We start from the raw sequence: 14,266 nt of genomic DNA, 5'->3' as shown, positions 1-14,266 counted from the left end.
TTGCACGATCCGGAGCTGTAGCGAAAGCCAGCATAAACCCGGACATCACTTTCACCCCTGCATTTCACGGAGAACTGTATTACACCACTTGCACGTATTCGCTATCACTAAGAACTGTGTTTGTGTTATGTGTTTAGTGTTAGTGTATAAAACTGGACTTTTTATCACTCCAACATTATTATTTACAGGTGTTTGCCATAAGGTTCTGGACATTGTTAATTAAATCAATAAACACCCTTGCACCTGGAAATCATTGTCTTTCTGTTTTATATTCGCTCTGCACTGCACTCACCTGTATTCACTCATCATTTTGCCACACATGGTTGTTAGAAGAGGGATGGATTATGCAGCACTGTCGGCGCTGCTGGAGCAGCTGGACAGCACACGCTCTGCTGAGGAAAGATGGAGAGAGGAGAGCTACGCGGCGCTAATTGAGAGGGTCGGACTGAGTGCACAGACAGCACCGGTACCCTACATGACTGCCACAAAGGTGAGGATTCACAAAATGATGGTGGAGGATGACCCAGAAGCCTACTTGGTGGCATTTGAGCGGTTGGCTAACACAGCGTCATGGCCCCGAGAGTTCTGGGCAAGCCAATTGGGACCCTGCCTGATTGGAGAGGCACAGGCAGCTTACCAGGCTATGTCGGATGATGACGCCGCCCAATATGACCTGGTGAAGCTAGCCATCCTCCGCATTTTGAATATTACGGAGGAAACCCACCGAGGCTCAGGGAGTACAAGAGGTCCCCGAATACACGCCCCAGGGTGGTGGCGCAACAGCTCTGTGACCACATGGTACACTGGCTCACCCCGGCACTGAAAACAAGTGCGCAGATGGGTGAGGCCATTGTTATTGAGCAGTTTTGCCATGTGGTCGGCACCGAGACCCAGGCGAGGATACGGTGCCACAACCCCAACACCCTGGACCAGGCAGTAAAACTCGCAGAGGACTTCGAGGACTCCCTGGTGTCAGCCCAGTCCAGGCTACTCATCGCTCCAACACTGCGGAGCATCTAAGCATCACCCCCTCTCTCTGCACCTCCACCCCCACCACCGGGACCGGCTCAACGACCTTCTAGACCACCGGCCCCAATGGGCCTCCCCTCCATTGGAGACCAAGGTGATGCCCCCCACCCCGTTGCCATACCAGCAGCGGGACAGATATCTAACCTCTGTGCCCTGCTTTCCCTCTACCTGTTTTAGGTGCCACCAGCCAGGTCATCAGGTCAAGTCATGCCCATCTGCGATGGAGTGTGACGTGGCCGCATGTAATCTGGCATCAGAAGTGGGTAAGCGAGGGAAAAATGGTTGGGAGGGGCCTTGTATTGTTAATGCAATTTTGGGAAATGTGAAACCTCATGTATTAGTGTACACAGGGTGTGGTCAGACCTTAATTAGACATCTCTCTTGGGCGGTGTGTTGTGGCAGCCACAAGGTCAGGTGGCGATCTCCTGTATCCATGGAGACATGGCAACATACCCCACAGTCAAAGTATATTTATCGGTCGGTCCGATAAAACGTCACCTGATAGTGGGGGTGGCGGAAAGATTACCACACCCAATTATTCTGGGTCGAGACTGGCCAAACTATAGAGAATTGGTGAAATTAATGGCAGTCCCGACCGCACACGTAAACGTGGCAGAGAAAGACGAAAGGGAAATGATTGGTAATGTGTTTCCCTTTCAAACTGAAATGTTTTCTCCCCTGTTCCGCCCGAGAAAAACAAATAAAGAGAGAAGGATGCGGAAATGGGAGGGAGCATTAATGAGACAAGGCTGGGGTCTGGTGGGAGCCTGCTACAATGGTAACAAACGCCAGTCAAAGAGGGTCGGAACACAGTGTGACTGAGAGGGCGAGGTTACTGGGCCATCAAGGGCAGATGTTTCTCCCGCCCCTCTCAATAGCTGGGGCACTTGTATTTCCACATTTCAAGGGGCAATTACTATATAGAGTAAACCTTGCCACAGGCACAGGACATCCTGTAACACAATTATTGGTTCCCCCGTCTTGTCGACTGGAGGTCATGAGGCTGGCGCATGACATCACTTTTGCGTGGCACCTCGGAGCTGACAAGACAAGGGAGTGAATATTGGCTCGATTTTATTGGGTAGGACTTCATAAAGATGTGTCGAAATATGTAGCCACATGCCCAGACTGCCAGCGAGTAGCGCAGGGTCGAGTGCGCCCCGCCCCTTTGGTCCCACTGCTGATTATTTCCACCCCCTTTGAACGCATTGCAATAGACATAGTCGGCCCTTTGCTACCTTCTGACTCCGGGTATACGCATATATTAGTGGTGGTAGATTACTCAACACGATACCCGGAGGCAGTTCCATTGAGGTCCACTAGTGCCGCTGCGATAGCCAAAGAGCTAGTGCAGATTATGGCTAGAGTAGGGATCCCCAAGGAGATCTTGACTGATCATGGAACTAACTTCCTGTCTAATATGTTACAGCAAGTATACAAATTATTAAAAATACGTCCCATCAGGACGTCTGTTTATCATCCACAGACGGATGGTTTGGTGGAATGTTTTAATCAGACCTTGAAGGTGATGCTGAGACGATTTGTGAATCAGGAGCAAAAACATTGGGCATCGGTTCTTCGCTACCTCCGTTTTGCAGTGAGAGAGGTGCTGCAGAGCTCGACAGGGTTCTCCCCCTTCAAGCTATTGTATGGCTGACTTGCCTCACGGCATCCTCGATCTGTTGAGAGAGGGGTGGGAGGAGAACAAACGCTTGTCCAAAAATGTAGTGCAGCATGTGCTCCTATTTAGAGATCGCCTAGATTTGGTTGGTCTTTTGGCCCAGGACAATCTCAAATCGGCTCAGCAGCGACAACAGCAGCATTACAATCAAAATGCATTAATTCGAACCTTTCGACCTGGGGAGACAAGGTAATGTTGCTGCTTCCCTCCTCAGAATCAAAACTATGTGCTAAATGGCAGGGGCCATATGAAGTGATTCGGGCTATAGGAAAGGTGAATTATGAAATTAGACAGCCCGATCGCTGTAATGAAAAATAAATTTATCATATAAATTTATTAAAGCCCTGGCAGGCAAGGGAGGCCTTATTTATAGCACCAGGCAATATAGAGGATGATTTGGGCCCCGAGCTAGAGACCTCTAGCACAAAGGACATTTCGATGGGGGAACAGTTACTTCCTGATCAGCAACAGGAGCTGCGTATCTTAATTGAGGAATTCAACAATGTTTTTTCTGACGTGCCCGGTAGAACTAACCTTGTTGAATATGCCATTATCTCTCCCCCAGGTGTCACAGTGCGAGAGAGACCTTATCGGATTCCAGAAAGTCGACAAGGTGGCGTTCGCAAAGAGGTATGGGACACACCGGCGTAGATTTAGCTAGGGACGGTAGGGACATGTCCCTACCAATGTCAAGGGACCGTTGAATTGTCCCTACCAATAATTTTGATAAATCTGAAACGTCTTTTATCATGTTATTTTATCCGCTCCACAAAGGGTTAACTCTCTCAAGATCCCCTCGTTGCTCCTCCCTACTCCAAAAAAACAAACAAACAAAAAACGCTAATTTGATTGGCTTAGGCACTAGGTTCTCAACCGGGCGGTGAACGTTTGCATAATAACGTACTAGTAATATTAACAGTGACGTGCCAACCGATGCTCCCGATTTCGCCCTTTGAGTGCAGCGAGTTATTAAAGAGAGAAAAAGAGATAGCTTTAAAAAGAATGGCACCCTGGGATTTGTAGGTGTTTGGTGGGGTTTTGGGGTGTAATCAGCATACAAGAAAACTACAAATTCCATAATGCATCACTGTAACACGGACTCAGTGCGCGGCTGACGTCAGGGATATAAACATACATTTCAGTGGGGCGTGGAGGTATGACACAGGCCCGGTTTTTGGGATGGAACCGCATAACAGTCTCGCGTTTTGATTGGTCCATGTCTGTCACATGAATACGTCGTCACACGAGTGGAAAAGCGTGCAGGCATTTTTAACATTGTGATCAGATAGAGAGAATGATTTGCTTTCCACAACCTTACCATTAAAATATAATGTGGTATTACACTGTACTGATATAACAAACTATGAGGAATTACTTTATATAAATTATCATGTTATGCACGAATGTAAGAATTGGCTTTCTGTGGTGGTGTACTTTTTTCTTTCAAGTAGCATATCTATAATCGTTTTTGCGATATATTTTAATATAAAACATATACGCTATTGCAGTTTTGTTACAGGATACATTAGTTTATCTCTAATGTAATCACAGTTTTACATATAGACTGCCCCTGTTTTCATTTACGTCGCAAATTCTGGGCCGCTTTACTTTTCAGATAATGTCCCAAATCCTGGGCCGATTTGGTTTGCAGATAACATCCCAAATTCTGGGCCGCTTTGGTTTTTAGATAACGTCCCAAATTCTGGGCCGCTTTGATTTTTAGATAACGTCCCAAATTCTGGGCCGCTTTGGTTTTTAGATAACGTCCCAAATTCTGGGCCGCTTTGATAACATCCCAATTTCTGGGCTGCTCTGGTTTTCAGATAACGTTCCGAATTCTGCATTTTCGAATTCAGGCCAGTTTTTGAGATATTCTGCTTAGCTGACAGACGAGTTTCTAAGTCATGCATGCACAGTTTACCATAAACTGGACCGTTAATTCATTTAAGAGTACATGAATCAAAGTTAATGTATTTTTTACTCTCCTCAGAAAACATTTAGGAACATGGTATACCAAAAAAAAAGAAGGTCATCTCATTTGCTTATGTAATGTCCATCAATATATAGTGAGGCATAGGGGTTTATCAGAACTTCTGGGTTTAAGAGACCAGTGCCCTTCAACAACTTCAAATAAATCCTATTGTATTGTATTAGTCAGCATTTCCCTTATCTATTCCTGATCATTTATACTGTAGGTAAGGGGTTTTCAACCTTTTTTTGAAACTGTAGCCCTTCTATCTGGAGGTTTCAGCTCGAGTACCCCTTTACAATTTTCGCTCAACTGAATGGTACCTCAGTTACAATAAAATGGAGAATAATCTGAAGTGGTTGCGTTCCTCAAATTTGCACTGCAAAGTGATATCTTAAAGAATAGGGTATATAGTGCATTTTTTCGCCTCCCCTCGCTTTTGGTGCAAAACTGTGCTCCGATACACTCATGCTGATACTGTGATCACAAAACACTTGGAATGGACTTAAATTGGTGCTTCTGTACTCTTTTTAGATGCACAACAATCTTAGCTAAAGAAAATGGGTTCCTTCGAGTTCGTAAGACCAACGACCGCCATTAGCTGAGCCTTACCCCGATGGTGTTTTTATAATGGGATTTGCCATAGGGAAGGGGGTGGTCTCTTATCGTACTCGTATCTCCACGACCCCTGGGCCAACAAACTCAGAAGGACATTCTTTGCGTGCACAAGAGTCTTAGCTAAAGAAAGACATCAGCCACGGGTTCAAATGCCACCCCACCGCCAGATGGTGGGCGTTGCCCCAAAAGGGTTTTATAATGGGATTTCCCATAGACATTTTTCAGGGTGCTGTATCTCGGGTTCCGGGGGTCCCCAAGACTTGAAAATCGGTATGGAGGTCCACCTCGGGGCCCCTGTCGATCCCTCCAAGTGACGTGTCCCCAGCTAGAAAGGACACCAGTTTAGACTTTTTTTGCCAACCTGGAGCTCAAAAGCTATTGGAAATACAACCTTGACATGCCATCATGCTGAAAATGTGAAAATTTGTTGAAAATGTAGCATTTGAAAACGGGTTGCTCCCTGTGAAAGAGGGCCCCCAGACATGACCCTAGGAAGTTCAACCCGGTTTCTAGGCCCCGGGGTCATGGAGATATGACCCCAAAAAGGGTAGTTTTTGGACATTTTTGACAGAGCGTATCTCGGGTTCTGTGGGGGTTAGGAACTTGATTTTTTTTTTGCGTTGGGGCCCCATGGGTCCCCGCACAAGGAGTCACCATTTTCATGGTTCAAATGCCAGGACGGCTTGGCAAAGTGAATTTTTTCGTCATGACATGGGTTTTTGGGTGAACCACCACACCTTTTTAGGGGGTGGTTTGGGGTGCTCCCCCGAGTCTATATCACTTTGAATGGTGGTTCTACGTGCTCGGGTTCGAGAGATATGCCTGAAAATGTGTTTTATAACACTGCCATAGACATGAATGGGGCTGAATACCCGAAAATATATTTTGCAAAGAATTGCTACGGTGGGTGTATGCGTGCAGGGGTTGCATGGTGGTGTGTGCGTGTAGGGGTTGCATGGTGGTGTGTGCGTGCAGGGGTTGCATGGTGGTGTGTGCGTGCAGGGGTTGCATGGTGGTGTGTGCGTGCAGGGGTTGCATGGTGGTGTGTGCGTGCAGGGGTTGCATGGTGGGTGTATGCGTGCAGGGGTTGCATGGTGGGTGTATGCGTGCAGGGGTTGCATGGTGGTGTGTGCGTGCCAGGGTTGCATGGTGGTACACGTGTGTGGAGGGGAATTGGAGTTCAGGTTTTGCGCACAAGAGGGGCGGGGAAAAGACTGGGAAGGGTAGGGTAAAAGAAAAATTACTACAGTCATTTATTTTCACTTTCGACTCCCAGTCTCCTTTCCCTCACTTTATGATTTTATTTTGTGATTATTTAATTATTGTCAAAATAAACGGCCTTCATCTACTCACAGTTGCAGTCTCATTTCTGTCCAAAAAGAACCTGAAACACTACAATATATTGATGGACATTACATAGAAAACGAGATGTCCTTTTTTCGGAATACCACGTTCCTTCCCAAAAATAATATTAGCCTTTAATAAAGGAAAACGACTGCTTAAATTAATTTTCATGTATCTATTTCAGTGCATTGTAGTTTCTTCATATAATAAGAAATGCGTTTTTTAACATTTACATTTCTGTTTTTTTCATTAAAAAAAAAAAAAAAAAGATTTCTGGGGAGAGTAAAAAATACATGAACTTTGATTAATGTACTAAGGGTTACTCTCAAATGAATTCACGATCCAGTTTATGGTAAACTGTGCATGCATGACTTAGAAACTCGGCTGTCAGCTGATTCCCCAAAACTGGGCTGAATTCGGAAATGCAAAGCGGCCCAGAATTTGGGACGTTATCTAAAAACCAAAGCGGCCCAGAATTTGGGACGTTATCTAAAAACCAAAGCGGCCCAGAATTTGGGACGTTATCTAAAAACCAAAGCTGCCCAGAATTTGGGACGTTATCTAAAAACCAAAGCGGCCCAGAATTTGGGACGTTATCTAAAAACCAAAGCGGCCCAGAATTTGGGACATTATCTGAGAAGCAAAGCGGCCCAGAATTTGGGACGTAAATGAAAACAGGGGCAGTCTATATGTAAAACTGTGATTACATTAGAGATAAACTAATGTATCCTGTAACAAAACTGCAATGGCGTATATGTTTTATATTAAAATATATCGCAAAAACGATTATAGATATATGCTACTTGAAAGAAAAAAGTACACCACCACAGAAAGCCAATTCTTACATTCGTGCATAACATGATAATTTATATAAAGTAATTCCTCATAGTTTGTTATATCAGTACAGTGTAATACCACATTATATTTTAATGGTAAGGTTGTGGAAAGCAAATCATTCTCTCTATCTGATCACAATGTTAAAAATGCCTGCACGCTTTTCCACTCGTGTGACGACGTATTCATGTGACAGACATGGACCAATCAAAACGCGAGACTGTTATGCGGTTCCATCCCAAAAACCGGGCCTGTGTCATACCTCGGGGCGTGAGTAAAAAAAGGTTGACACCCGCTGGCTTAGGCTGGACTCTGGAAAGACGCTCATCTGAAGCTGCCGCTTGCCGGTCAGTCTGATATGAGTGTGAGCCACTGACTGAATGAAAGCCAAGTACCGCGGCTGAACGTATTGTCAGCTCGTCAGCAACATAGTTTGAGAGAATAAACCTACCTACCTACCTAATGGGTAGGTAATTAGGTTTATTACGTTAGCGACCCATTGCTAGCTGCTAACCCCACGTCCTTGGTGGCTAGTTAGCTTGTTTCACAGCTAATCATTATGTGTGTGTGTGTGTGTGTGAGTGAGAGAGAGAGAGAGTCAGTGTGCGTGAGCATGTTTTGATATCGTCAACCAACTAACGTTAGCTAATCACTTCAATTTGGCTTTAGGTGACTAAAGCATAACGGCAGCCAAAAAAATAAAGTTTGACATAAGGAAGTTTTTTTTTACAAAAAGTCAAAATGTAAGTAGGAAGATGTTGTTAAAGTAATAAACATAATTGATAATGATTCTCATAGCAAATGAAAAAATAATTTACTAATGAAGTTAGCAGAGTCATACTTTCTCTCTAAACAGCATGCATCAATTTATCATTTTATCAGGTGAATGAAGCAGTGCAACCTGGTAAAAGCAGTTCAGAGGCAGGTGGAGCAACAGGGTCTCAGGTGAGGTCTGTAATGGCTTAGTGATTATAACAGTGAAAGTGTTAGACTCAGTTTTGAGATATATTATTGTTTGAGGCACATTGTGATATGATAGTAGGCTAATGCTGTATAGTAATACTCAGCAAATAAAGTTAACATAGCCGTATATTTTCTCTCTATATGGCATGCATCAATTTATTATTTTATCAGGTGAATGAAGCAATGCACCTAGGTTCGAGCAGCAGCACAGACACAGGAGAGGCAGGCAGAGCATGTGCTCATGCTTGTAGCGCCAGGGGTAATGGTAGCTTACAGTAAGGCTGGGATAGGTTATAATTCAGGTTATTAGTAATTCTATAGCAGGGATGTCAAACCAGCTTCCAGGAGGGCCACTTTATCATAGTGTTTTAAGCGTATACCAGCCAACTTCATGTCAATCAGATTATCCTCGATTCATTCATTTCAAGCCACCAGAAGTGACCATTTAACAGCTGTCTCCTAAAAAATGTTTTCCCGGGGGATCACGGCCGAACCCATCTAGCGACCGCGACTCCACCCCCCTAAAAAATTGTGTCCCCACCAATGTTCAAACCAAACCTACGCCCTTGATATCGCGTAAACGATTATAGATCTATGCTAAAAATTACGCCATTACAGAAAGCCAATTCTTACATTCGTGCATAACATGGTAATTAATATAAAGTAATTACCCATAGTTTGTAATATCAGTACAGCGTAATACCACATTATATTTTAATGGTAAGGTTGTGGAAAGCAGATCTCTATCTCTGATTACAATGTTGAAAATGCCTGCAAGCTTTTCCACTCGTGTGACGACATATTCATGTGACAGACATGGACCAATCAAAACGCGAGACTGTTATGCGGTTCCATCCCAAAAACCGGGCCGGTGTCATACATCGAGGAAGGGGCTGAGTAGAAGCTATAGGCGGAGGTGGAGGGAGGGGTAGATAGACAGCAATAATGCACTAAAACACGAACAATATTTTTTTTTTAAAAAAACATATGCTGTTTATTTATTGCAATTGTAATACAAAATACCAACCATTAGAGAGGGGAACCTGCAGATCGACATACAGAGGGAACGGCGCACACGGTACGATTGTTGTTATTTTTGCAAACTGTAACAGTTAAGTGCAGTGCTGATACTGATTTTGTATCAATATGAAATTAAATTTTAAAAAAAATGCTGTTGGTTTTAAATTGAAATGGTGGTAGGTTTAGTGGATGCATTTCAGAATGTCAAACCGTTAGATCAGGAGAGATGGTGTGGATTAATTAAAAATGTTTTTTTTTTTTGTATCTATGCTTTTGCTTACATATAATGATTATAATGGTTATCCTTGTACCAGCTGCTGACTGTATATGGTCAATATAAATAACTCGTTATGTATGCTATTACAGGCTTCATGGTAATCCTCATCCAACAATACATATATTATTTGCTCGTGGTGTTTTGCACCTGCTACGCCTCCAAGCCACTACGGAATTGCGAGACTTGCAGCAACACTACTAAAGGATTGTGATCCATACATTTTTGACCTCAAGGTATTTTCCTGGTTTAATTTTGCATCTTTATTATACCTGATCCTACTGTGTGTGTATCATAAATCATTTATTTTGGAAAAGGATGTGAAATACTATGTGTGTGAATGTGATTACACACTATGTGGTATTTAACCTCAAATATAATTATGATAATCTTAAGAGGCTTGTATTCCAATTTACAGATATTTCTCTCTGTGTCAATGGTTTTTTTAAACATATTTCTTAATCGACAGTTCCAACATTCTTGAAAAACGTAATACGGAAGTTATTGTGCCATTGTAACTGACATTTGTTATTTAAACGGTTTATCCTAAGGCCGGGTTTTGTAGTGTGGATTTCATTAAGGCCCTACAGACAGGTACATCTGGCCAGGGCTGTTGGTATAAGAAGCGATATGTACTCCGGGAAACAACGGGCCTTGACAATTTTGATTAGGCAGAACATCAATTGTATTTTTACAGTTACGTCGTTTTTTTTCGTGTGCTAGTATTACATGTTTTACAGAAAAGACTTTCACATATTTTGTCACGGGGAAATGATGCTGTTGAAGGAGCGCAGTCAATGGGATCACCTCCGTGAATTAGTACTAGGAATAAACACAGGTTGCTTATTATACAATGGTTTTGTTATCTTAGTGCTCTTTGCCCCTGCAATCCCCTCTCACCCGGAGTTCCTAGTTTGAGACCTCTCTGGTATGTGGAGCCCAATTATGATGACGTGGCGTTTGTTTTTTTGCCAGCTGTGTCCAGTCGTGGAATTCTCTTACCTAGATGGCTCGGTCAACACGCTGTTTTATGTGTCGAGTTTTATAGTCTCTTAAGTTTAAGCCCTTTTAATGTGTTCATACTCTTCTTCTCTCTGAACCAGATCGTCACTCCTAAATTATGGTTGGTGATGGGTCTTTATTACGTATTTGTTGGTGCTGCATTTATGAGGTTCAAAGAGAAGTCTGTTGTAACAGCCTTTGCATAGTGTAAAGCTTGGATATGTGTTGAATATATGCAAACATTGCATGGGATTTAAAATAAAAAATACCTTTAAATAAATAATGGATCACAGTATTAGGTATCAAACCCCCTTTTTATTCTCTTCAATACAATTTTAACAGCATCCCTTATCAATGTTTAGTACTACTTTTAATTGTCATTACGCTGATGTTTTCTGATCTTTAAAACATACTGTATACTGCTGGTTGGCAGTATACAAATCACCCAAACCAAACGGTAAAACCAGCAAATACTGTTCAAATGTGTGCACGAAAAAATAAATAAACCTGGTATTTTCATTCTTTTTGCTTCAGAGGACTTAGCTAGTTGTCCATCAACCTGTTCTCCGGCCCAGCTGGATTTTGTTGTATTTAATAGCTCCGGGGAATCAATCACCCTGGATTGTCAACCAACAGTTTTTGGGGGTAATCCAGTCATAATTACAGATATCTGTGGTTCTTTGTTAACCAGTAAAACCTCCAATACCTGGTACCAATCTGCACTAACAATATCTGTACACTCAGAATGCCGTGCTTTAAATTATTTCATAAAATGTGTATTTGAGTTCTCATTAAATGCAAGATATTTATATTCAAAATAAAAATATTTTATAAACCTGTTTTGAGTTCACACTTTTCATTAATTGTAATCCAGTGTTTTATTTTTTTTAATTGCCTTGTGTGTAATCCAGCATTATAAATCTTACCATAGATGTATTTAAAATATATGGAACTGAAGCAAAATAAATAATAATCAATAAGTAAATGGGTTGCGGGAGTAACCAAGACAGAAATACGGACCATGTCTCTGTTGCGCTGGGAGGTAAAATTGCATTTAGCTTCTATTTGCTATTAAAATGTTGCCTTGGATAAAGGTAGCAGCCAAGTGAATAAATAATACTGTCATTTTTTACCCATTATTGTATCCAACAATAGAGCAATAATATGCACCTAAATTAAAGAGTAAGTAGCGGGGTTTCAAAAAAATATAACGTATATGTTCCCTTGTTTTTTCTTTTCATTGTAACATCCTGACAACTTTTACACTTAACTTTATAGTCTGTTTCAAAGCTTTTTACAAAATGTCCGCTCTAGTGCAGTGGTTTTTGAGATGTCCTCTAAATTACTGCAGGAAGAGCGGTAAAATTGATCGTTATTGCTGTGTTACCTGTTTGACAATGTGGACAATAATCCTTACACTACCAGTGCATAGAGCAGACATTTTGAAAAGAGCTTTGAAAAAGACTCAAGTTACAAGTTTAAAAAGTTGTCTAGAAGTTAACAGGTGTGAATCACTCAGAAAACACTGATTTTATGTTTATTTGAATTACAATTTCATGAACATTATTTCTTGTAACCGCTGTTACAAAACCTGTGCAAACAACGGTGAAAGACTGTTCTTCAAATTACTCTTTCAGGAAAAAAAAATGAAAACAAAAAAAGGTATGCTGTTTTTAAGCATGCACATTCTAACCCCTTTCGTGGAAGAACACGTTTTACTAGTTAAAAAGCAGAACTGCGTAAGGTAGTGAGAATGTATTGCACAAAAATAAAATCAGAAATCGATGCACTTGTCAAGATTGTGTTTTGTTCACTATTATGTTATATCTCCTACTTTTTTCATAATGCAGGGAGCTGCTTTTTTGGTATAAGAATTTGAGCAAAACTAATAATTATCTGCCTATTGTGTGTTCATTTTTAGTGTTGCTGTTTTGGGAGTGAATAACACCGAATTACAAAACAGCAACGGTCATTGAAATCAGGGCCATAGCCAGCCATGGCAAATCACAGAGGCACTTATGTATAAGTTACAGTGTCTATCGGGTGCAAACCTCCAAACCTCTACCTAAAATGACGCAATAGTCACAACCTGGGCTGGGTTGCACCAGCTATGTGTAAGTTCTTACTTAGCTTAATTATAGCATAATTTACTAACTTTGGTTTTACACATTTACTAAATTTACACAGGTTGCACCAGGTAAGATAGTTATAACGTAAGGCTTAGTTGTTACTTCAATTTGACGCATGCCTTCGGGTAGTTGTAAGCTGTTCGTAGAATCACATTCCAAGATGGCACGGCAACTGTTACTACGTTAACTTCTGTTTGAAGAGGATTGTGTTCAAAGTTTTCGGTGTCAGCGACTTAAAGTGCACTGATTTAATTTGAATAAATTCATCTTTAATATAAAATATTCCCAACTGAATGATATGCTAATAACAGTTTACAGCCAGACAGTATGACTAGTCGGTTGTACGTTCAAGTTTATTATATTGGATTTGTTTTGATCAGCAGCATCCGTGCTCCAACATGCTCAGTGCTGATTGGTTACTGTAAAGGGAACACGTGATCGACTTGGAGTCTCCGCTCTTAGTAACAGACTAGCTAAGTTCTGCCTTAAGTATGTGTGGTGCAACCGAAAATAGTACAGCGCTTAGTTATCAACTAACTAGTAACTACTAAGCACTTAGTGAAGGCTTTATGTGTTAATTTACGGACAAACTTACGCATAGCTGGTGCAACCCATCCCAGGGTCCTCTAAACTAGTATTGTATAGAATTGTTAATTTGCATAAAATGGGTCCGCTAAACTGCAATTTACAAGCGGTTTCCACTAGCGGTTTAGAATTGGAATATTAGTAAGCTGGGTTTGTGAAACTGCACACTACCAAGGGAATTTTATTATTCCTTATTATATTATTAGGCTGATATGTACTTCTTTCTAATCAACATTATTACTCCTTGGTTGTTTCAAAGCCATTTGAACACATTTAACTAACGTAGCTGTTAGTTAAACATACAACTCATACTCTGTTAAAATCATATGGCCCTGTCCACACTATGCCTTTAAACCATATTATTGCCTTTAAACTGGCTTAAAAGTGCTAAATATGGTTTGCGTCCACACTACGCAGCATTTAATACCGGACTCGAGACCACCTCAGGAGGTAGTCTCGAGTCCGGTTCTAATTAGATCGCATCAGGTAGTGCGGTTTATCAGAAGTGTGGATGCTTTAATAACTTACTACATTTTTGTGTATTCTCCAATATCCCCAAATGCTTTGTGGTATGTTTGGCGAAATACTGGTGCCTGAAGGACATACTATCGGTCTACATTCCACTATGGGTATTCATTTTTATGCTTTAAAAAAAAAAAAAAAAAAACCTGTCAGGACATCTCTGTCATACTAGTGGGGGAAATAACAAAAGCACAGTGTTAATTTAGTGGATTGCAAAAATGAAATGCGAGTTAAAAGTAGGATTGGGGATGAACAATTCAAGTAATTTATCTGCTCTGTTTGAAATAAAATTAATG

General features: G+C 41.5%; 1 protein-coding gene across 9 annotated transcripts in view; it reads left to right on the top strand.

Moving 5' to 3' along the window:
* The first annotated feature begins 9,310 nt into the window (after nucleotides 1–9,310).
* The window catches only part of LOC117407207 (arfaptin-2-like), a 65,175-nt gene continuing 60,219 nt past the window's right edge, over nucleotides 9,311–14,266 (top strand). For 8 of the 9 annotated variants that reach the window (XM_034011918.3, XM_034011917.3, XM_034011913.3 and 5 more), the window contains exons 1-2: nucleotides 9,311–9,516; nucleotides 9,825–9,968. The gene's annotated coding sequence lies outside the window, so the exon portion shown is untranslated. The remainder of the gene's footprint in view (nucleotides 9,517–9,824; nucleotides 9,969–14,266) is intronic. The other variant, XM_059028743.1, reaches the window with a different exon arrangement.

The sequence above is a fragment of the Acipenser ruthenus genome, chromosome 8 (assembly GCF_902713425.1).
Source record: "Acipenser ruthenus chromosome 8, fAciRut3.2 maternal haplotype, whole genome shotgun sequence".
NCBI lineage: Eukaryota > Metazoa > Chordata > Actinopteri > Acipenseriformes > Acipenseridae > Acipenser > Acipenser ruthenus.
This window is presented reverse-complemented; position numbering and strand designations above follow the sequence as displayed.